Source organism: Cyanistes caeruleus, chromosome 3 (assembly GCF_971803275.1).
Source record: "Cyanistes caeruleus chromosome 3, bCyaCae1.hap1.1, whole genome shotgun sequence".
In the NCBI taxonomy this organism is placed as follows: Eukaryota; Metazoa; Chordata; class Aves; order Passeriformes; family Paridae; genus Cyanistes; species Cyanistes caeruleus.
In genome coordinates this window covers 81674573-81699841 of record NC_141703.1, presented here as the reverse complement: position 1 = coordinate 81699841, position 25269 = coordinate 81674573, and the positions used below count along the sequence as shown (strand labels likewise).

The window sequence follows — 25269 nt, the reverse complement described above, 5'->3', positions numbered from 1 at the left end:
ATTAACATAACATAATTTCATGTCCTCTTAATACAAATGGTTTAGGTAATGCCTGTAATGCATTAAATGGTCTGTCCCTGACTAATTCAGTTCACAGCATTGTACTATGTCAGGTAATTATCCTACCTTACTCACTTTTGTCACTCTTTAGTGTAGATACTCCGTAAATAGCAGGATTGTTCCTGGGATTCACTTGCAGCGTAGCAGCTGTGCCTTCAACTTTTCACCATGCCAAGTTTTGATGGAATAGGATCTGTATGTTCTGAAACTTAAATTAGTGGACTGACTGTACTTAAACCTCCTTCCTTTTAATGACTTTCTTTGTTACTTAGGTAGCTGGAGCACACTCAACAAAGCAGGCAGTAATATCTCTGCAGTGCTGAACAGCTCAGGGGCTGTCTCAGTTCCACCCAGTGTTTCATCTGGCAGGTGCCTGCAGCTTCTTGTGCCATCTGCATGCTCAGAGTTCTCAAAACCAAAGTGAATATATTCTGCTCATCTGTTTCACTTCAAAAAGAAAACACGATTTCAGAGAGGCATCGTGATGGTAAAACAGGTTGGAGTTTCCCATTCTTTACTGCCCCCAGACACTACTATCCTCTCCTCTCTCCACATGCACCATAGTTTCTTACCCCATCAATTACTGATTCATCAGAATAAGGAACAGATCACAATGCAAAAAGAAAAAAAAAAAGGGGGGGGGGGGGGAGTGGGTGGGGGAGGGTTTATGTAACCCAAAAGATTTCACAAAATTAGTTTAGCACAAAAACAGTTGAGTCAGCATCACCGAAGGTGCAATAACATGTGAGAGGGAGAAGGGAAAGGCAGAAAATTCCTGTGCTGCTGTAACTTGGAGGTGGAATTGTACTCTGAAACATTGCCAGGGGAATGAGTTCTGAGAGCCAGGAGGGTTATGCTGTCTTTCCAAAACTTTGAAACATTCTCCTGAGATGCTGTGATGCATTGTCAAGAACTGGAAAAGCTCAGAGCCTTGGAAAAGAGAAAGTGCATCCCATGTTAGCTCATCCTCCTACCACAGAAATTAGATCTTGAATGTTTTATTTGCTGTGGCACCAAGTAGCCATCTAGTTTCCTTTAGAAATTTTACTAAATGAAGGGTCCCACAAAATCATTTGCCCTATGTTTCCTTCATGTTATCTAGTCAAGTTTTATCCCCTCTTTTTTTATCTGTTTTCAAATCGGGCTGCAATGACTGTTGTTATGAACACACTTGGATGTCACACACATGTCAGCTACACTATCTATCATCTCTAGTTTTTCTGCTGCAAAAACACAATGAAGCCTTCCAATTCCCTCACTGCTCATGTTGCCTATCTCCAATGTCATACTGTCTTTGTGCCCCACATGGGACTGTATCTCTCGTGTCCTAGCAGAGCTGGAAGTTCAATATTGCTCTTTAATATACTGTTCACCAAAACTGATGGTGAGTTTAAAGCACTGAAAATCCATAGTACTTGTACCAAGGAAGTGAGTTCAGTGTGCCTTGTATTTGATTTTATGTGTTTCTGTCCTTGTGCTAGTAGCAGTAGCTGGATGGCAGAAATCCTTTTTCCCTTTGGTGCATCCTAAGGTAGGGAATATGAATTCTGAGCTGTTCAGCAGTTTCTCAGCTGGTCATGCACTGATGCCTTGATCTAGGATGGAAGCATGGTGGTAAATCAGAGCTCACCCTCGCTAGCTTTTTTAAGAGCCATCTTTCCTGGAAAATTAGGAATATGCTTGCAAGAGTTGCAAGAGCTCCATTATAGGAAGTTTTTCAAAATGTTATGGTGTCTGGAATGTTTTGTGTTTTATTTAGATTTGGGGAAAAGAAATAAAATTCCATTTAAGCCTTTCCATCCCACTTTTACAGGCTTGTTAGTCCTTTGACCTAAACATGGCATAATCCAAAATAAATTAACAGCCAGTTCCATGACCTGAGGTTTCTACGTCTAAGTGAGCAGGCATACATTGTCACCAAGACGTACTCAGAATATGGAATCACCAAACTCGGCCTTAAGAGAGTGGAGAGCTCTTCTTTAGCCATATAGTAAGGCAGGAGAATCAGGCAAGAATAAAGGTAGTGTCAGTATGAAGACAAAACAGTTTCCTCCCTGACACTCTGCTTAAGCATGGCTTTTCGAAGTCCAATAAAGTGGCAGACAGTAGAGTTCTTGGAGAAAAAGCCATTCAATAAATGTGAAAAAAGACTGCTTAGAAAACTAAACTTGCAGGAGTCAGACTTCTGTCTTCATGTGCACCTGCCACTCATGGAGACAAGCAAACAAAGTCTGTTGGATGGAGGGAGACAGGACTGACAAATTTGGACTTCTAGAAGGCAAATCAAGAAATGCATTTCCTGACTGGGGATTCCTTTTCTGAAAATACCTGGCCTCCAGCCTTCACAAATCAATACCAAAGAGAGTTAAATACCATAATTAATTATGTTTTGCATCAACAATTTTCCCTGTATACTGGATCCCATATGTAGATGCTATTTCCTTCCACATGGACAGGAAAAACCTGTGTCAGCTGCAGTGAACAGAGAAGTTTAACTAAAACATCAGCTGAAGCAGGAGACTCCAGCTGGTTGAAAATTGACTTATATGCTCCAGCAACTCATAGGACAGCCAAAATTTGTGCATGACCATGGAAGCAAACAAGAATTAAAGGGAACTAACTAAGTTAGTTAGGGAGTCCTGGCTTGTTTATATTCACTGTGAGCCATACAAAGGTTTGAATCTGAGGGCTGGATTTTGGATGAGATTTATTGGCAACAGTAGAATTAGATGGCAGAAAGTACTAAATTTACTCTTTTAATAATGTATTTCTGAAAGTCAGGGAAGTTTCTTCTTCCACCTGGGACCTTCAAAATTTTTCTTTTGCTAAAATCTGTCTTTTCCAGCTGGCTTTTCATGTACATTTGCTGTTCATGTATATTTTCATGAGGACTTGACCACCAAGATAAACCTTCCCTTCTTCAGAGCAAGCAAAACTTCTTGGAAAAGGTAGAGTTGAGAGTTGGGAAATTGAGTGGAAAGCAGGGAGAGATTCCTCAAGATATTCTGTGATATTCAGAAATCATCATTATTCATGTGGAAAAAATTGTATAGTATTCAATTTCTCTCATTTCCTCTAATTTTAGAGATACTACATCCCCAACATACCAACGATTTTTAACGGTATGCTTTAGTGGAAATTAAACAGAATTGGACTAGCTATTCGTAAAATACACTGATAGAGGGACTAACTATAATATTTAAATGTAGCAGCCAAATAGAAATATTTTTACATTCTATAATAAATAAAAATTAAATTAGATTGTATTGTAACCCACTAATTAATGGGCTTTATCTGGCAGTCTTATTATACTGTGTAACAACTGTGAAAATGCATGCCGGAATTAGCAACTCAGTACATTTCTGCAGAAAAAAATATAGGCATAATAACATTTATTTTTCAAGGAAGAATATTCTTTCTTGCTCCATGGCAAGAAGAAGGATTGTAGCCTGCACAAATAGAACTGAATGGAAACCAGGTTATACTTTACTGTGATCCAAATCATTTAATCATTTCCCTTTTTCCTCTTCCTTTTCTTAGTCATGCTGTGCTTCTCCTGCCTGAGTAAAGGTTATTCATTGGATAAATAGTAGTTTTTCATTCTGAAAAGCTTTTCAATGTTTATACACTACTGCATTCTTTTTTTCCTGGTGAATTAATGTTTAATATAAAGAACAGGCTATTCTGAATGAAAAATATTCAAACTGTAGTCATTTATGGGTGCTATTAAGTTTGCATCTTGGTTTGGTCCTGATTATGGTTTTAAATGATGAAGAAAACATAGCACTTTTATTCATTTTCATTAATTTTCCTGTCATCATGAGCCAGCTCTTAGCAGGATAAGCTGGGACTGTATAATGGTTGCTCAGATGTCAGAAATTTAAGATAACAGCTCTATAATCAGCTGTCAAAAATAAAATATGAAATCATTAAAGGTGAGTGATTTTTGTTTCAATATATAAAGGTCTCAATGTTACAAAGGCACAGTATTTCCAACAATGACAGTTCTACATAAACACTAGGTATTGTTATCATCATTAAGAGTTTGTAAACAGTGAATTCTTGTAAGGACAGTGCTGAATTTGCTTAGTTGGATTTAACATTTATTTTGTCAGCACCATATGCAGATTGATTTTGGAAATGACACTAAAATGAAAGATTGGGGGAAATCTCATAGAGGTATCTATTACTGCCCTCATATTCTCTGGGATAAAGTTCTACCAGTTATCTTCAGTGTAAAAATTGATAAACAGAACATCAGAGCAAGCCTATGTTGTATAGGAAACATTCCATTTATAAAGGCATATTTTTAAAAATGCTTATAAAATGTCTAAAAATTATTTTTTCCAGGGCAAGAATAAGGGATCTTGTTATTTACTTCACTGAGTGCTGCATCAGATCTCAAATCTGGCCCCCATCAGCTGAATGTGTCTCCAACAGTAGTGGAAAAATTGGAGCTACACTTGTTCAAAAATAATTTTCATCTCTCCAGGCATCACCCTTTGTTGCATATTATAGGCGTCAGATCTTTGTTTGTAAATCTAAGCCAGCTGAGGTTCCTGCCCTGGTAAATTTTGTGATAAAGGGTCAGGTGGTGAGTCACACCATGGGCATTCAGACACCTCACAGAACTACAGGCAGTTTATGGCCAGCTGGGTTTGGCATTTTGGTTTTTAGCCACTGCCTGGGCTTGTGGAGGCACCCACAGAGATTTCCCTGGCTCAGTCGTAAGAGACACCTCTCAAAAGAGTGCACTGCAAAATTCAGGCTTAAGCTGGCTTTTTTGAAGACAATGCAGTCAAATAAATTGAGTCATTCCATTATCTGTCTTTTCCATAAATATGTAATAACCTCTTTTGGGAAGCATTACTATTCTGCCGCTGTGAGAGGTGGGACACCCACAAGCCCTGTGAGCAGTGATATATTTGCACACTGTTGCTCATGAGCCATTTCTAAAAAAGGCAAAATGAGAATGCAATTAAGAGTAGATTTTTTTACTATTATTATTTTAACTGGTTCATTTAATCGTCCTGGTTAGAGAGGCAGGGAGACAGAAAGTTGGAAATGCTGCTGGAGGGATAATGGTATGGGCACAACCTAAAACAGCTAAAGTATCTGTTGAGATTTCTCTGTTGTAATGGAAGTCATGACCATTTCCAGTGGATTCTCTCAAAATCTTACTAAAGTCTTTAAAAAATTTATTATTTCATTTAATATAAAGGCTTAGATTACAGGTACAGCACAGCCTTCTGCCCCTGGTGTTAATCCAGCCTTATAAATGCTGCTTGTAATTCTCTTGCATAGGTGACTAGTGGAAAGCAGAAAAAAACCCAAATGAATGTTTAAAAGAAAAGAGTTTGGTGGCTCTCAGCTTGGGAAGGTTTCGTGTAAATAATTCATTATTGCTATAGGCCTGAGAGGAGGAAGACCAGTTTAGATATTTTTATTGTGTTTTCCCATTGAAATGTGATGAATAGATCACTATCCAAAACATTATTCCAATCTCAGTTTCAGCAACCAGAAAAAACTTCCACTGTTATTTATCACATTTCAATGTTTCTATGAAGCCTAAAATTCATAAATATTAAAATATAATCTTATCACTTCAATGCATTCATTTTTCAACAAATACAGCTGCTGGTTATCACTCAAATAATTCATTAAGATTCAAAAATAGCTGCATAGTAAAGAGGAATGGCATTTATACAGTATAATATGAAATATAAAAATATCCAGATATCTCCCTCTTGGGAATATTGCAGTCCCTTAATTCTTGCAGAGAATCTTCTTGCAGAGAATCTCCATTCTTTGGAAAGAACTTGGTATTCATATACTTTGGATATGGCTGGATATCACAAAAAATTTCTTCCTATAAAGGGTGGTCAAGTATTAGGACAGGCAGCCCAGGGAAGCAGTGAAGTCCTTGGAAATGTTCAAAGAAATGGATACATGTGGTGCTTTGGGACATGGTGGACCTGGCAGAGCTGGGTTAATGGTTGGGTGCAATGATCTTACAGGTCTTTTCCAATCTACATGATTCTATGATTCATTGACACTTTACAAAATTTGCTTTAGAAAAGAGCCACATTAGCTAGAAAATGCAGCTCACTCCCACTTCATCTTATTAAAATCTGTAGCGGGGCCAGGTTCAGTTCTTGTTTTGAGGAACGCTGTGCACATTGAGTTGTCCCACCTGTGCATACATTTCCTCACTGTGCAACTATTCCCACTGTTGCCTCAACAGCCCAGTTATGAACCAGCACAAGGATGCAGCAGCTCAGTGCCAACCTGATGCTCCAGGGACCTGCTTTAAAGTCTTCATTTAGTCATCCAGCTCCTGTGTTGCCCTCGTATTGCCATGCAGCTGTTAAAGAGGAGTGCTGAGCTTCAGTGAGAAAGTGCTTTAGGATGAAGTTTATATCTCAGCACCCTGTACCTCTTGCTCTCTTCCCTCCTACCTTCCTACCTAATGTTCATCCCTCCTCTCCCTCACTGCACACAGTTATGCTGTGTGACACCTTTGGGGCTCACAAAAGCTCTGGGGTAGTCCGGGCGTGTGAGTCAACACGCAGCGTGCCATCCCCAACAAAGGCTGCCAGGCTGCCAAGGACAGTCTTTATGTAACACTTGTCATTAGAGGAGTATCTGAAATTTGCTTTCTCATGAAAGCCTCATACATTTTTTCTGAAGTGTTAATTAGATTTTTTAATCTGTGTCTTCCTTTCTCACGGGAGTGATGACTTTGGATTCTGTAGTACTGTGCATTTCTGAACAATTAAGATACTAGGGAAGATATCTTCACTAAAAAGGTGGTCAAGCATTGGAACAGGCTTCTCAGGGAAGAGGTGGAATCACCATCCCTGGAAATACTTTTAAAAATGAGTAGTTGGGCTGCTTAGGGAAATGATTTAGTGATGGAGGTGGCAGTACTGAGTTAATGGTTGGACTCTGTGATCTCAGAGGTCTTTTCCAACCTTAATGATTCTGTGAAAATTCTAAGAATTTATAAACACAATGAGCAATAGTGGTTTGAGATATTCCCAGTGAATTTCTTGGATTTCTGCATTGCTTACCCTTGCCCTCACTCATGCTGGTAGGATTAAGTTAACAGTGAGTGCATTCAGAAGTTGACTCATAGATACATCAGTTTGTCCTTTCAAAGGGTAAAGCCCAGTAGGAATGCTGGTAGTTCTGTGTTTCTTTCCATATTATGCATTTCTTTCTTCAATATTGTTTTTCACATTCTGAAGAATGATTATAAGTCAGCCTCTGTACCCTCTTCTTCTCTACAGTAATGTGTTCCCATTTCTCTCGTTTTATATCGCCAATGCCATACAGGAAACGTTTGCTGTGCTGATATTTCACTGTTCTCTGTTAGATGGTACGATCAGTAGTCTTGAAAATAAGAGCTCTAATTTCTTCCTGGCTCTACCAGATTTACTGTATGACCTTCAGTTAGGTCCCTGTCCTATTCATATGGGTAAAATGTCAGCTTTCATGCTCGTGTGCTGGAAAATTTAAGGGCATTAGAGCTGTTGTGTCACAGACAGATCAAATGGAACAATAATATTGATTGACTTTGGAGATGCTTCTTTCAGACATTACATTCTCAGGTTGTGTGTCTGGGAGAATATGAAGTACCTACAAGCTCAAGTGGGTTTTCAATTAATGGCTATGATTACCTGGCTGTAGAACTGGCTTTCAGCAGATGGGAAATATTGTAATATTTGACCATGCTGTGACCCTAAGCGAGAAAATTTTATAACATTTAGGTAACATTTTAGGTAACAAAGGAAAAATATAAATTAGTTTGTCTCACAAATAAACCTTTTTAGTTCAAATTAGCTTTGAAATATGTTGCTGTTTAAAAGATCCTTGGTGTTTTCATGGAAAGGATTTAAGATTTTATCTACATAAAATGAAAATAATTTAGTAACAAATTATAGATAGCACTAGATGCAATGACAAACGTACAGACCTCTAAAACTCCAGTTAGAAGTGGTGAAAATCAGAACTTATCCATGATTTGTGTAATTTATTAATAACTGAGATAATCTTCAAGTTATATGATGAGGATTTCTGACCTTTGGTAAGGGTTTTCCTTGAGCAGGAGTTCCTTCTAATATGCTTTATATCAGATTACCGATTTAGCTAAATACATCTGGTGAGTAAATGAAAAGCATAAACCAGAATATGTTAGAGGTTCTGTTCTGAAGGAAAAATAAATTGCTGTATTTGGGGCTACTAGAACCTTTTATATCACCTTTACAGTAATAACTAATGTTAATGTAAGTTCAGTATTTTCTTCTATCATTATCTTGTACTCCACCTGCCAGAAAAGGTGAACGACAGAAAGGAAGGTGAGCTATTATTATTTGAAAAGCAGTTGTTTTTAAAGGGAAAACATGGAACAATTTCTTTTGTTCCTTTTTTTTTTCTGTCTTGCTTTTCTCTGCACAGTGTGGAAATACCATGTGAAGGCAGAAAGGAGATTGACTTATCAGATATTAGGGACTAGGTTTTCTGTGCTTTGTGCAAGTAAAGTTTACCCAGAGGTGTTTTTTCTACTATAAATATTAGGCTGCAGATTAAATCTGTGCATTGTTTCCATGGAACAGCAGGAAAGTCTGAAAGGGCATAAAAAACATGAAGTAAAAGGTGAGTCAGTAGGGAGGAGCCTTACTAGTGAGTTTTGAAGAAGGTCAGTAAGACTCTACATGAATTAATGTCTTGATGTGTTAGTAACCAAATGCTTTTGTGAAATGAGCAATATTAATGGCAATGGGAGGTTTTTTCCTGTTTCATGCTGACCATAGCAACTTCTTCTTTCAGTTGTCCCAAGCATTGAATTCCAATAAAACACATTTCTGGTTTCTAATTCTGCTTGCAGTAAGCAGAGAAAATATTGATCAATATCACAAATGGTGAATTTTATTATGTTGTTTCTACTGTTTTTATCATAATCATCTTCCATGGATCTGTGCCTAATGCTAAAAAAATTACATAGGAGTTAAGCCACTAAATGAAAACCTACTTTAAAAAACCCAGAACAATGACAAAGGTAGAAAAAAATGTTTAGAATTAGGCACTAGGGACTTACCCTTGAGGTAGCAACCCTCTTGATTATTTCCTTTGTAGGATTTATTGTGCCATCAAACACTAAAAATAAGGAATGGAAGAAACCAAAATACAAATATACTAAGATGAGAAGTACATCTACTACTATATTGCTATAAAATATTTTTCCTTACCAAGCTCTGTCCATATATCCTAAATCATATAGAATGATGAGAAGTGGGAACTGAAATCTCTCCACATAAGGGGTCTAGTTTCAAATGTCCCTATCAGGAGGAGACATGGAGGGAGATGATTGCTGATAGTATTTCTCAGAAGTGCTGGTTTTAACCCCAGCAGATGGCTTTGAAAGATGAGAAAATCCAACTTCTTTTTACTCTCTTAGGGTTAATCTTTACAGATGAAATCTTCAGCTACACAGAGGATGATATGAAAGATGAATTTTGAAGAAGGTACGCTTTGTTGGAAAATGCAAAATGTCAGCATATTCCTAAAATTAATACAGACTAGGCAAGGGGCTTATGGGGTAATGTGTTTTACATAATTTTACCCACCTGTAGAAACTCAGGATAAATATATAGGAACCCTGTGAAGCAGAAAGCAGTGTTCTGCTGTCCCACAATAAGTCTGTTGTACTCCTGAGGTTTGCTCTAAAGCCTGCTTCTGTTGCCTATGTTGGGAAGTGGTGGGACAATGTCTGCACTGGCATTAGGTGATGTATTATATCGACTTATTCCACAAGAGATAGAGTATGACTCTCTCCATTTTGCTGTCAGTCTCAAGGAATGCCAGCAACCCTTAAAAGTCATAGAATCACATAAGCATAAAATGGTTTGAGTTGATGAACTCTTAAGGATGATCCTGTTCAATCCCTCTGCCATGGTCAGGAACACCTTCCACTAGAACAGGCTTCTCAAAGCCCCATCCAGCCTGACCTTGAGCACTTCCAGGGATGGGGAAACCTGTGCCTGTGCCTCACCATTTTTACAGTAAAGAATTTCTTCTTGGTATTTAATCTAAATCTCTCCTCTTTTAAATCTCTCCCCCTTGTCCTATCGCTATTGTTTGCATAAAAGTCCCTTTCCTTCTTCTTCATAAGTCCCCTTGAAGTACTGGAAGGCTGCAATGAGGTCTGCCTGAAGCCTTCTTTTATCCAGGCTGAATATCCCCAGCTGTCTTAGCCTGTTTTCATAGGAGAGGTGCTCCAGCCTTCTGAGCATCTTCATGGCCTCCTCCTCTGGAGCCACTCCAGCTGGTCCACTTTTCTCATGTTGTAGATCCCAGAACTAGACACAGCACCCCATGTAGGGTCTCACCAGAGCAGAGGGGCAGAACCCATCTTTTGTCCTGCTTGTAAAGGAGAAAGGACTTGGACTACCAAAGTGATTGTCTGTGATAATTAAGGCCAAGGAGTATAGTGGTATTTCTTAGTGGTGTTGGGAAGATGCCACAGTCACTTTTTTCTTCTTTTTTCTTTTTGTTTTTACTTGTTTTTTTATACCACTCCCATCTCAGAACTAATGGTGGAGTTCCAATGCTGATTTTGGAGATGCTTTGTTGATCTCCATAACCTACCACGTGCACACTTACAGGTGTGTGAGAGTCTACAATCAGCAGGACTGAGGCAGCAGAGCTTGAAGACCTATGAAAGGTGTGTTCACTTTCCAGTTCCATGTCCTGAACCAAAAGAAATAACGTAATAATATTAAATTCAGTGGCATTTAACTGCTGTAAAGCAATCATGCTTAATATCCCCAGGAAATACTGTTAGGGGTAATAGGTCCAGAAATTAATTTTTTCAGGACCTACCTATATCCCAAGGAGATAATATGAGCTATGTTTGGGAAAGAATTATATTACTTTTAGATGTTCTGGGTTTAGTGGATTCCTTTTTAGCAGTGCAGACTAATTGCAATGCAGATTGTTTATAGAATGCATCAGACTTCTGAAGGTGAGGTTGTGTCAGAGGACAGAGACCCAGAACCAAGGACAAGCAGTGGCAAGTTTGGAAAGCCTGTCCCCTTGTACTACAGGTCTATTTTCCCCAGTTTGCATGACTTACAAATTATCATCAATGTCAAATCAGATTTTTCCAATGCTGTGAATTGGTCTTTCTAGACTCACACATGGCTGTCATTTAACACAAATTAATCCATGTAGAATGAAATGAAAGTTTTTGAATTTTAAGTTTTCTGTTGTTGTATAATTCACTGTACTGGGAGGTGTATACTGTGCTTCCTTTAGATACTCCAGGACATCAGCAGTAATGGTACAGCAAATGTACCATAAGAAAGCTCATCAGTGCGAAAATTCAGACCACATCTTTCAAAATAATTTCATGCTTTGTTTGTGCCTCTTTTTATTTATTTATTAACAACAGTGAAAGCACTAGCAAAGACCCCTAAATTCAAAATATTGTTTAAAAAACCCCAAAAACTTCTATACTTCTGTTTCTAGCTGGTGTTAGTGCTTGTCCATGCTGTCAGTGTGTCTAGGAGCTGTTGGAGGACTTAAGGGTATCTGAAAGTGGAGTGAAAAATGGAAGGCTCTGTGGTGAAAGATCCTACAAGCATCTGCAGAGAAAGTAGGGATCTGAACACTGAGGATCCAGCATATCCCAGTGGTCATCAGGTAGCAGCAGGGTAATCTGGTGTATGGAGAGAGACAAATTCAGCTTCTGCTTATGAACAAGCCATGAAGCTCATTGTGATATGGCTAAAAACATACAATGATTTTATTTGGATTGGCATTTTGATGTGATCAGAGAATACAGTGCTGAAGCTTGGAGATGAATTCAAATATTCAATAGAGATTTGGGAGAGACAGCAATTGTGTTCCCTTTGGGATGTCTCTGTCACCCTTATAAAGCAGTCCCATGGAGGAGGAACTCTGATTCAGCTCAGTAGTTGTGTTCAAGTTACTTATTGCTAAACTAAGCTGCTATTTTGATGTAGTTGCTTCTGACTCACTGATAATATAGAAGTTTTATATGTAGAAATGCTGAGAGTCTAAGAGTGTCTGGTACCTGGGATAAATTATTTCAGAATTTGTTGGCAAATATAGAGCTCTGGTTTTTGATGCATAGCCAGGTTCTATTAGTGACTCTTTAATATTTGGGTTAAAGAAAAGGAAGTAGTCTAAATGGAGAATTAGTCATCATTAAACAATTCAGAAATAAGAATTTTTTAAAAAAAAGGTTTCTATTATTATAAACTACTTTGGTGTAATAACTTTGGAACTAAATTAGGAACTAGAGTAGATAAGGTGAAATATTTAGATAATAATGACAATTGGGTAGTAATGTTGTTCTATTCTGGAATCCAGGTTAAGGCATGTGCCTTTGTGTCTGTAAAGCAGGATGGTGTTTGAGTGCCTTATGTACCCTACTGTCTGCATAGGAAGTACATTTCTTCCCACTTTATTTAGGTATCTGTGGAAAACACAAGGAGTCAACAGGGGAGGTGAAGCACTCTATCTGCTCAGATAGAGTTTAGGTTTTAAAACCTAAACTCTATCTCTTTAGGTTTTATGTGAACTTTCAAGGCTAAATCTTAATTCCCATGGGCAGCACTTACCTGCTCTTACTCTTTCGTGGTGTATTTTAACAGATGATGGTGGAAAGGGTCTTCATCGCATTTTCAATTTAAATCCCAGTCTCTGATGTGTTAACTCAGTTTATCATTTAAACGTGATGGGATATTTGCCTATGGAATAGAAGACATTTGACTAGTTCACAGAGGAAACAGCCTGCCTTCATGGTACTAACAAGTAGAAAATGGCCACACTTCCTGATATGTTCAATTATTTCTGCACCATCTTCTCAAATATATGAGCAAAATTTCTGCTTGCACTCACAAGAGAGCAACTTCAAGCCTCTCTGAACTGACAAAGCTGTGTGAGTAACGCTAGCAGAAGTGAAATTTGGGACTTGTGATTTCAGTTTTGTTTCTTTAGACCACAGTTTTCAGGGAAATGAAGGGTTTAAGGAAAACTGCTTGGTAACTGACAGCTCCCAGAGGATGCATTATATCTTTCCCACATACTGCTGTCTGATATAACTTGACAGCATCAACACTGCTGATGGGTGTAAAAAGAGGATTCCTATGTGCAACCCAGGCATGGGAATTGTCACTGATTCAGGTCTGTAAAAAGAAACCTGCAAGAACTGTCCTTTGCCCACAGACATCTGTTGGGGGTGGTGCTGGGTCTCCCTTTATTTTTTTCACAGAATTACAGAGAAAATGAGAACATTTTCCCTGTATAGATTATTGTTGTATCACTATGGAATGATTCTGAAGACACAGTTGTAGTTTAACACGTTGAAAGCACATTTTCCCTCTATATAAACCCATATAGAAGGGAGAGCAATTTGCTTATTATCCACGCATTAGGTCTGAAGTGCTCACATGAATCTCTCTTCTTTTTTGTATCCTTGATGAATTTAAGTAAGTTAATGTTGTTTCTTCATACCTCTCAAAGGTATTTGACTCAGTTGTCTAAAATCATTAGTTGCAAAATTAAAAGCACAGAGAATTAGCAGTACAGATGATTTCTAGTGCTGTTTGTTGTGTCATTAAGCCTTGGCAATCTTTATTTTAATATATTACCATCTGTTTTGATATTCTCCAAAGATCAGTCTTTGGTATTTCTTTTTACTTAGAGTGGCTGTGGCAGTAAAGTTTCCAATCCTCTTAAGCTGTACAGTGCATAGAAGAAATTAGAGAAATAGTCTGAATAACAGTAGCTCTCAAAATAAAAGGGTTTTTTTCTGGTGATAAATGAATAGTCATTTTGTTAACAGCTTTATTCCTGAAACCCCTTTACAGTTATTCAGGTTTTCCCTTCTGTTGAAATATCATCAAATCTTTGATTACTAATAGTTTGTTTTGAAAGGTGTGGAGCACAGCCTTCATAAAGTCTGGATCAGACTATTAAAGAATGACTCTGCTGTATTATGCCATCAGTTGTTTCTTCTGTTCTTCTGTATAACTACACAGCTATAACCCCAGAATCACAAAAGAGGTCATGCTGGAAGAGGCATCATTTGATGCAATTCTGTGGCTAAAGTCAGGTCAAGACTTGTATATTTTCAGCGAGGCTGATTTCACCGTATTTCAGGGTGATCTCTTCCAATATTAATTGCTCTCATGGTGATGAATTCTTCTCTTACATCCAGATGGAATCTACCTCAGAGCAAGTCTTGTTCCTTGCCTCTTGTCCTGTCACAGCTCATCTCTTGAAGGGAACACCTCCAATTTCTCTGTAACAAATTTTCAAGCATTGGAAATCAGTAACTAGATGCCCCCCAGCCACCTTTTCTCTAGGCTGAACAAAGCCAATTCCTTCAACATTTCTTTACCAGGTCCTCCAGACTCTAATCATTTTCGTGGCTTTGGTCTAGACTCTGTTTATTTTCATAGCACCCCTCTTGGTCTGGAGATGGGTTAAATCTGGGCATGATATTCCAGGTGTGGCTAAACAGTGCAGAGGAGGAGTGGTATAATTCATCCTAATGCAAATAATTTCAGCAGAGGCAGGTCTTTCAGAAAACTAATGCTAGAAGCTGTTGTCTAGCTAAAATTTGTTGACTTCAGTGTTTTTCCTTTGCTTTTAAATAGACATATGACTGAAACTAAAATATTTATATATGTGTCTGGATTTCATTAGTTTTAGATTCAGTGTAATTGATAGTGCCTTTCAGATCGATTCCTCCTGCAATTTATCTCTTGCTTCCACCAGTGCTCTTTGACCAATAGTTTTGTCTCTTTTCTTACATTTCAGATGCTGATGTAGCATCAGCATCATCCTTTTCTTTAATAAAGGATTGCTTGATACAAGACCTTTGGACTTGACTGCATCTGTTCACTGATCACATTGTGATGTTTCAGAGAACACAATTTGCATTTTTGCACAACCTTTCAGCCAGGAGTCTTACGGCGTTTATCCTGGAGAAAAGGAGGCAGAGAGGAGACCTTCCCATTCACTGCTACAACCTGGAGGAAGCTGTAGTGGGGAGCATGTCAGTCTCTTCTCCCAGGTAACAAGTGACAGGAGGAGAGAAAATGGACTCAAGTTGCACTAGGGGAGGTTGATTTGGAAATTAGTGCTTATTTCAAAGGTAGACACCCTTCATAGAAGCATCTATGTCAGGGGCAGTTTTCAAATGTCAGGATGTGTAATAATAAGTAGCAGTATCTTAGCAGAGGTCTTCAGAAATATTTTCATCTAAATTTGGGCACTGAGATGTGAAAATATGGGCTACATACCACCTCAAGAAAATGGTCAGTATAGGTATGACAGTTAACTAGTTAAATGGTCCACAGTGAAAAACTACTTTTTCCTCTTTAGAATATGTAAAGCTATCTAAAAGTTCTTGAAAGTATAGTCATACTTAAAAATGGATGCTATGCAGCATGGACTCCATTTCATGTGAGTTACCATCATGCTGCTTTTATTTGTGGACTCTAGGGAGGGAAGGAAATTAGGTGCTTTTAATCAAATAGCATACAGAGAAAACTAACCACCTTCAAAAAGGCTGTGCTCTGACCAGATACAGAGTGGTTTCACCCATTATGTTTATAACCACAGGTGTATACATAGCACTTGAAATTTTGTACCTTCATTGATTAAAGGCTCGGGTAAGCCTTTAAATTATTTATCTTGTTTGATTAATACAATAACCTTGGATGGACTCAGATCTAATTTTCTTAAAATAAAAGATGTTCTGTATTGCTTCTATAGCTGCATTATCACAGATTTCTACTGGTTAACAATTTAGTGGGAAAAAATATGACTTGCTTTTCCTCTCTTCATGAAATGTTTGCAGTCAGATGACAATGTTTATGAATTTGTTTGTACTTGATGTGGTTCAGTGAACAGATTTTGTGATCACTGTGTAGCTTTGTATTTGCCAACTAATGAGAAGAGTTGTTGAGGCAATTTTATGGAATTAATGGTTTGATTTTGACAACAGGTCAGCTGTATATCCTGGATATTGTTGCTTTTTCCTCACCAAGCTCATTATGTAACTAATCTTTATTTAGCTTGTGTCCATCTCCAGAGGCAGCAAAGGGTTTCTGAGAAGGACAGCAAGATTCAGTTCTGCTACTCCACAGAGAAGGGGATGGTACAGGGGAGCATCCAAGATACTAAAGGAGTGAATTTGGAAGAGTGGCAATCAGAATGGAACCAGGATAGAAAACAGTGGAAAAAAAACCTGCAAAATTGCTTTTGTACTCTTGCTGGTAAGGGAGATAAATAGTGTCTGTGTGAGGGAGAAGGAGGGCCACAATTATTACTCATTACAGCTGGCTTTTCTGTGCTTCAGATCTTGATCCCTCTCTTTCTCAGCACTGAGTAAAGTGATTTCCATAGTTACCAAGACTGAACTGTGGTGGGGGAGGAGGCAAATGAGGAGGCAAAAACCTGCCACTATAGAAAAAAGTGAACCTCAAGAAGAGGGACAATGGGAACTCATCTGTCCATGAAAATCATGAAACACTTTGGTACAAGAGATGAGATTTGTTGGCTGCTAGACACTCTTTGTTCTAGGACCCACTAACCTTTTACTGAAGCTCAGTTTACTGAGTGCATAAATGAAGGCAGAAATGGCAAGCAAAAGCACGTTTGTCATGGGAGCAGATGGGAAGCACTCTCAGCATGACTTATTGTGCATAAATATAGTGGTAGTTTCCTACTGTTACAAGTAAATGAATGGCATCAACCTTCCTGCTTTCAGCTAAGTTGTCCTTATTTTCTTCACAGACATGACTCTCATGGAAGTCCTGTTTCCTAAGAGCAGTCAAGGAAATTATTCATTCCTGTGGGAATTCAGAATGGTTCAGTGTCTAACCTGAGCAAAGAGGATGCTGTGTCTATGGCACTGTGTTGCCTCACGTGTTGTGGCTTGATGGAATCCATCAGTAGGGCTCTGGACCAACCCCCTACTGCAGGATGATGTAAAATGCTGATGCCCTGTAGGCCTAGGCTGCTGATTCTGTCATAAATTTGACTGATTTTGTGTTCATACAGCACCCTCTTGCCTGAGTCCTAACTTTATGCCAGATCAGATATCTTTTCTCACAGCAGGTATAAAGCCAGCAGCAGGATATACAGCAGCAGAAAATCTGTAGCACAAGCACTAGCTGGTTGGTTGAGAAGGTGTTTACTCTCTCTTTCCTCATAAAAAAACACATTTTCTGGTGCAAGGGGTGTTTTCCCCTCCTTGGATTTAGTTTTCATCACACCTACCAGATCACTGAAGTAAATTTTTAGGGGGCTGAACATCTGCTCACATTAAATGTTACTCAAAATTCCAGTGCTGCAGAGCATCCTCTGAGCTCATTTTATCAGGTGCATAGATTTAGTAGCCTGTAGTTGTGCCACTGTCAGTTAATGGAAGTCGGAGATTTAGATACCAGATAATTGTGCTTGGGCACGTTTGATGGCGGATTTCTTTCTTTCCTTGCCTCTCAAGTTTTATGGGAATGCCTGAGTCACAGCAGGTCCAGCCAGTGGGGGCTAACTGAAGGAAGGATTGCCTGCAGATCAGATGATAATCTTTTGGTGGCAGCTCCCCAGCTGAAGAGTTAAGCTGGCAAAGCTGCAGCTGTAAGCAAACTGTGAGCAGTGCAGTCTAGGAGAGAGAAAAGATGCCAAGAAGAGTCCATGTTCTAAAGAAGGCATGCTCTTTGGGAAAAGCATTTTCTGCTCTTTGACCAGCTCAGCTTCTCACCTGGTTTTATCTACTTTTTTTTTTTAAGTCTGTCTTTGATTTACACCAAAGGAGCAGAATTATACCTAAAGGACACATTAGTTTGTGTAATTCCCACTAAGAAAGCAGGTTTGCACTTTCCACTTTTTTTTTATAGTTGCACTATGAAATGCAGTACTCCAGGTTTGTTTGAAATCACAAAATAACTCTCATCAATGGCTCTCTTTGCTTTGCTTCAGTCACAAAGTGTGTATGGTTTAAAAGTTGCACCACCCACATTGTCCAAAATTTTGCTATGCACAGATGCTCAGTAAATTGCATACCTCCATCTGTGGCAATATAATTAGCTGGAAGAAAGTTTGAATTTAATGTATTGTATTCTGATCCAGTTTGAAACTGTTTTCATTCCTTTGAATTATGGGGGTGGGGGGTCTCCCATCAAATATAGTCTGCCCTAAAGTTAAAATATTTCTCAGTTAAAGCTGAAAAAGAAATCCTATTTAAAGTAACAAGAATTGCAGTGTTCAGATCTCTGAAGCATCCAGTAAACTTTCAATGGCTTAGTGCATGCATGTGTAATACCTGTGTTCTATTCACATGGAATAAGGATGTCCATGGAATGGACAAAAGTGCAGTAAATAACTGGTAAATATATTTCTTGAAAGTAAATAGGCATTTGCTGTAATAACCATACTGCTTAAATATTCACTTAACAATTTTTAACTGAGCATTTCAAAGACTTCTAAAATCTGAGCAATTAAATTTTATAAGAAGCTTGCAGAATTGTTATTATATAAAGACAGAGGACAGGACTGTGACTTGCACAAATTCAGCAAAAGAAATAGAAAGAAAATTCAGACGTCCTGTTCCACAACATTATTTTAGCCACTCAAATAACACTTATACAAGAAAACATAAGTGCCCTTTTCAAGAAAAATCTTCACAAGATTATAGCTGCTTATTAGGTTAGTTGCTGTGTGCCATGATAAAGTACTGTTTTTCTAAACATAGTAATCTTGACATTTTTATTCATCATTTTTCTTGTTCTAATTCCTTGAACAAATAGATATTAAATTTTAAAAAATCCTGTAAATTCATGTCCCTGCTGGTACCATACTGAAAGCACAATCAAAACCACGATTTGACTGCTGCAGAAATACACTTTGTTCTTACAGCAGCCAGCAAATTCTAATATCTCCATCAAAGGAGATGTGTTCGTCATCGAGGAAAACATTCAGGTCAGACCATGTTCTTTATGAGTTTGCTCACAACTGGTACTGGTTTTGCCTTGCAGAAGTGACAGTCTTTCTCCAACAGAACCAGGAGGTAAGAAATCAGCTCAGTTAACTCACTCCAGCTGAAATCTTGTTTTTGAAGAATCAGAATAATTACACTGGAAGGGGACCTTCTTGCTCAAAGCCCTTACCGTTTAATTTACATGAGGCTGCTCATGAGGGGCTTATCCAGGTGATCTCAGAGACCTCCAAGGGTGAAAATTACACAACCCATTCCTTTTTTGACTGCACTAACTACATTTTTCCTTGTGTTTAACTAGAATTTTCCTTGCTGAAGCTTGTGTCCATTGCCTCTTGTCCTGTCACTGATTAACTCCAAGAGTTTGACTTCTCTCTACCCACTTAGTAGGTGGCAGAAGAAAGCAGTCAGACCTCTCCTCCAGATCAAACTAACCCAGCTCCTTCGACCTCTCCTTGCACAGCAAGTTCTCTTTCCCTCAGCCAGATGCTTTGAAGCTTATTAATGTGCTTCTGCATTGGACAGAATTCCAGTGTAGCCTCCTGAAACAGCATAGCAGGGATTAATTCCTCTTCTTAACCCTCTTGTTATGCTTTTAATAGCACAGCCCAGTATGTAGTTGTACCTCACTGGAAAGGCTCAGATTTCAGCTGTTACAGCACCATTTATTTGTCTTTTTTTTTGCTTTCCATTACCAGAAGCCTCCAAGTTTTAATCGATTGATGAAGCAGGGGTGAGGAAGTGAGATTGCCAGTTTTCTAGCAGATAAGGCAGAGTGTGCTGTTTTTCAAGTGTTTTAAGTACCATTTTGCAGTAAGGTTACTGATCAGCTTGTAACAGAGTGGAAATTTCCTATTTCAAACATTTAGGTGTCTGGCAAGGTATCCAGAGCTTTTCTCTTGATATATAGTATTACTGGTTTTCGAGCTGCATTTTGATGCCTTTCTGCTAGAAACTGGGCAAGTACACTTTTTGGAATGAATGTCCCAGCTGGTATTTTTAAGGGTACACCATTAAACCTAAATCAGTATTCTAACTTGATACCACAAATTCTGTCATCTTAATTATTCATCTGTTTTTGAATGCATCAACTCATTATTCCACCACGTAAACACGTTGGATGTTCTGCTTGGTGTTGGATTCTAGCATCTGTGCTGGATTAAATTACTTTCCCTAACAAAATCCATTTGGACCAAGATACACCGTATTTGTGAAATACATAAGATCATGATTTTTCAGAAAGATTGGTAAATGGTTACATGCAGCAATTTCTCATCACTGTTTCAAGTTTGAAAAGCTACAGCTTTCTCTTGTGCCTAGGAAGGCTTTAGACATTATATTTCATGAAATTCCCAAGCAACTTGGGAAGTTGCAATCTTCAGTGGTGGCTGGGTGATTTAATCTGACAACATCTAAATTTCAGTTCTGTAGAAAATTTGCTTAGTATTTTGGAGCTGTCTGTGGTTAATCATATTGAAACAATATAGTCTTGCCCGTTACCTCATTTTGGATGCTGCTGTAGGTTTAAAAACAAACATAAGCTAGAAGAGAGCTTTGTGTGAAAACAACAAAAAATATTTTTTGTTGTGTGAAAACAACACTATTGTGTGAAAACAACAAAAAATAGAATGTAATTACAGACCAGATGAGTTGCATTTACTTTTATGTTTAAATAGTGAAGGTTCTATCCTACCAAGTATGGGGTGGAGAAATCTTCCATGGAGAAGTTTCTGCTCTTTAGTACCCAGGGGTAAAATATGGAAGGCAATAAGCAAAAATAGCCATTCAGGTAACACCTGATCCAAGTGTACTCAGAATCCTGCATGAATACATTTGATTCAACTGTAAGGTTTGCTGCCAACTTCTCACCTGGGTTTCCTGGGATTTTTCAGGTAAGCTGGCACAACCTGCACTAAAGCACATGCTGCCTCTGCTAGTGGTAGGTTGCACAGGAATATGTGGGTGACACACTTCTCTGCCCTACAGATGGATCCTGAAGGAGTGTTGGCTTAGACATGGAGCTCAGAGCACAGTTTTTGAAGTCTGTCTCCCTAGAAGAAGTGATAATCAAACTGGACAGATTTGGACTGAGGTCTTAATTTAGTGTCTTTTAAATCATTAGTTTCTTCTCTTTTCGTACCACAAGTAGGAAATCAAAGAAGGTAAATTATGACAGGTTAGTCCAGTACTAGAGTGCTCTGACTGTGAATTGCTACAAATGAGAAAGTACTATGCAGTCAGAGCAAAATACTCCTCAGTCTTCACAGCTGCTCTTCCCATGACAGAGTGACGGGCAGAAGGAAGAATGACATCCTTCACTCTAGAGGAGAAAATTTTAGGAGTGCAAAAGAATCTAATGGCCTTTTAAAAAATAAATACATTACATTAATTTACTATCTCTAAGAGGGGGCTTAATGCCATGCTGGTTGGGGCATCTGGGGCTGCTGGAAATGGATAGTGAAGTTACCTGTGTGTACAAATGACTATTCCTGGTATCTTACTCTGGCTGAACTTGCAACAGGATCTTTCTGAATACAAAGTAGTGCAGGATGACTTCCTTTACAAGGGGCTGATCTGCTCTCTTGAAGTGCTGAGAACATCCACTTCCTGAGTGCAAGAAGGATGTCAAAATTGCTCAGCGTTCTGCAGAATTGTGCCTTAAAACTGTACCTCTAACAGATTAACAAGCAAAATAGTAGAAAAACTGAGTGGGGAGTTGCCATGGTGATCATAACATTTGATAACTGCAAATAACAGTGCTCCATACAGCAACCGTGAACCAGAATACAAAGATGGCATTTTGTGTGACCAAAAGTCCAAATTCTTAGAAGCCTTGACTCATTCACTGTCAGTATATTGATAATTAATTCAATTTGGAATTTTTCTTTAGTGTGACTTCACACTCAAAACATGTTTCCTGTTTTGTAGTCCCCTAATGAGCTCTCAGGGACTGTAAAGAGAGAAAACTGAATTCAGAAAGCTGTGTGGAGACAGTAAGAAAGCCATCTGAGATCTGTCAGCATATGGTTTCTTCTCTGCTGGGCAGCTATAGGTGCTGGATTCCCCTTGTATAGCTTTGGAAAGACAAAGGATACAGAAATGGGTTCTTTGGCTAAACCAGCCTGCCATGGAAAGTCACAGAGAACCAAAGCAAGAAGTAATGCATCTGTCTCTTCCTTTTATACCCTGTCTTCCAGATTTGTCTCTCTAGAATTGAGAAGCAGAGAATAAGAAAAGGCAGAGTCACCACTCTACAACAGAACAGATTTAAGCTTTTTGGTCTGTTACTATAGAGAGGCTGTTCAGTCACCTTTAAAATAATGTTCTTCTAAATATGTAGCTAGTGCATCTCCTAAATCTGTAGCTACAACTTTGCTAGACATCAGATTTTGACTAACTGAAAACAAAATTTTTTTGCTCTCACATTAGCAGCCATTCTGTTTCTGATTACTAATTTAAAGTTTCCTGTTGATTCTGCTCACAAATCTTAAAGTTACTCTAGTAATAAGCAGAGAGACTCAGAGCTGCCTCCTCAGAGAATGGAGTGACTAATCAGAGCATCAGTTAAAGGCAGCATGATGTTGCATAGGCACCTTGGGAAAAGAGAAGATTTCGCAAAGTCATAGAATCCTTCTATTTTAGATAACATTCCTATAGTCCATTATTATAACATAAAAATGATGCCTCTATGATCATCAGCAGAGAGATTCTGACAGCCTAACTTCACTTTAGGCTTGGTCAAATTTTTTTTTTGCAGGGACATCAGTGACTATTTTCTAAGACACGGGGAGATGTTGTCAAGTGCACTTGTGGGAGAAGTTCCCACAAGAAATTGTTCCATTTCCTATCATCTAGCATGGCCATCAAGCTGAGTTTAATGGGACTGGCACAGGATTGGATCGACAGGCTGGACTATTGCCAGTCCTCTTTTTCTTTTTTTTTTTGCCCCCATTCATTCTAAGCATAGAGATTGTAATTGCAGACTGACTCTTTGAAAGACACTGAGTCATCACTGTCTATTCCACTGCTAAATCTTATTTTTGTATCACTAGCAAGTACTTTTGAAGTATCCCTGCTAATGGTTCTGTGCTCTTAGTCTCGGTGAGTCTGGGTTTTGTTTGTTTACTGCAATTAGGCAATGATTGTGAGTTATGAATAAACCCTAGGGGAAAAGAGGGTAGGAATAATTATTTCTGGCAAATCAGAAAGTGCACATTGTTCTTTATGTTAGCATATGACTCAGTCAAGAAGGTAAAAGTTTCTTGATTCAAGATTTGAATCAGACCGTAATTTTCCATGCATCTGTTGCATTTCTGCATCCGCCTAAACTAGTTTACAGATGATAGTAAAGTGAGGTGTGAAGGTTTAGCAAACTAAAGTTGTCCTTTGACTCACTTGTATAAAAAAAATAATTACCTGTAACTTCAAGAAAATAAGGAAATAGTAAAAACTTCAATGTGAATATAACTGATAGAATTAGTTCTTTCTTAGAATCCTTTCTTTTGTTCAAAATTCAGTTAGCCCTTGTTTAAAGGGAGATAAAGGTTAAGCAGACATACTTGTACATGATAAGAGGAAAGGACTAATTTTAGGTGTTGTTTTGAGATTAAAAGCTGATGAGTATCATGTGAAACTGGGGAATCTGTCTCAGTTGGACATTATGGGAGAGGCAATTGTGGCAAAGCTCTGTGTGCTTCTTTGTAGGAAAGGGAAATGTAGCAATACTAAGCCCTAAAGAAAGAATATGAACAGGAACAAAATAAGAAAGACAGTAACCTAAATATTAAGTTATGATGTAGCAAAACAGATAGAGAGGAGCAAAAGGGGAAAGCAGGAAAGCATATGGGGGTTGCAGCTCTTCTCCAAGAGACACAGAGAAAGATCAGAGATGCAGATCTTGAAGCTTTCTCTGTATCTCTGCCAGACATGAAAATCCCCCCAGGGTCCCAGCCCTTTCCTCTCCTGCTCCTGAACTCTTTGTTTAAAAGCTCCTTCCTACGAGCCGATAGGAAGCAAACAGCAGGAGCGGGCAGAGGCCAGCCGGGGGCTGGTCCAGCGTGGCAGATGGAGGCTGTAATCCACTGTTAGGAACATTGTCATCGATTTCTGACTTCCTGTTTGTCTTCATCAATGATGGTGATTTCCCTCTTTCATTTCTCACCATTAAGCTTGCCTAGAGCCTGGTACCTATCAGCAAAACCTCAAATGAATCAGAGTTATAAGATGTTAAATCTTAACAGGGAAGTACATCAATGAGAAACTGCTGACAATGGGAGTTCTCCCCCCACACTTTACACTGTGCCAGTATATGGCACTGCAAAGCATCCTTCATTGTTCACCTGCGTTCATATTTTGTCATTTCATGGAATTAATCCTTTCATGATTGCTAATTATTGTGTTTCTCATTAATTTTGTTTCTTGGAGGAAAACCAGCCCTCAGAAATACAATGATTGTTTTCAAATTTGCTAAATTGTTTTTCATTTCAGAAACAGGATTGCCTTTTCCATAGAAACTCTCCTAATCTGAACTAGTTACTAGATCCTTCTGGGAAATAAGTTTTATTCTGACTGCAGTTGAGACCAAAAACTGGGAAGGGAAGTTAATGAGAAGCCACTAATAATTACAACTGAAGATCAAAATACTGGAAAACCATAATAAAGAAGATAATTCCCAGTTAAAACAGATCAGGATTTTAAGGGATTTTTAAAATGAGATCATTTTAACTAACTGAAATTGAGTCTTTTGGTGAAAATCTATTGCTTTCTTATAAGTTTCTCTGTAACATGAAGAATTAGCAACAGTGACAGAAAGAAAGGAACTCAAAGGATAATATCAGTCTCACCTAATTTTAGCTATATAAAGTATAGCTAAATTAGTTATCTAATTTCCTTTTGTGAACAGCAGAGGGATAAGCACCTACTTAGTGCATTTGTACTGATTCTGAAGCACATCCAAGGCTTATTCAATGAATTGCCCTGGTGATGCCAGAACAACTGCTTTTGGGCAGAGGGATACCATTTGGAAGCAGTCCAAGGAGCAAATCCAAAAGAAAACTGAATCTATTTAGAAAAATAAAATAAAATTTAAAATACATAATTGGTTGGTTTTAGTGGCTGTTTCAGTAGCTTGTCTTATAACAGTGGAGGATCAGTGCTAGTGTGCCTTA

The 25269-nt window shown here is 38.4% G+C and overlaps 1 protein-coding gene across 39 annotated transcripts in view; it reads left to right on the top strand.

Annotated features, from left to right (window-relative positions):
• DLG2 (discs large MAGUK scaffold protein 2) overlaps positions 1 to 25269 on the top strand; it is a 986702-nt gene that overhangs the window by 820203 nt on the left and 141230 nt on the right. The gene's annotated exons all lie outside the window — the stretch shown is intronic.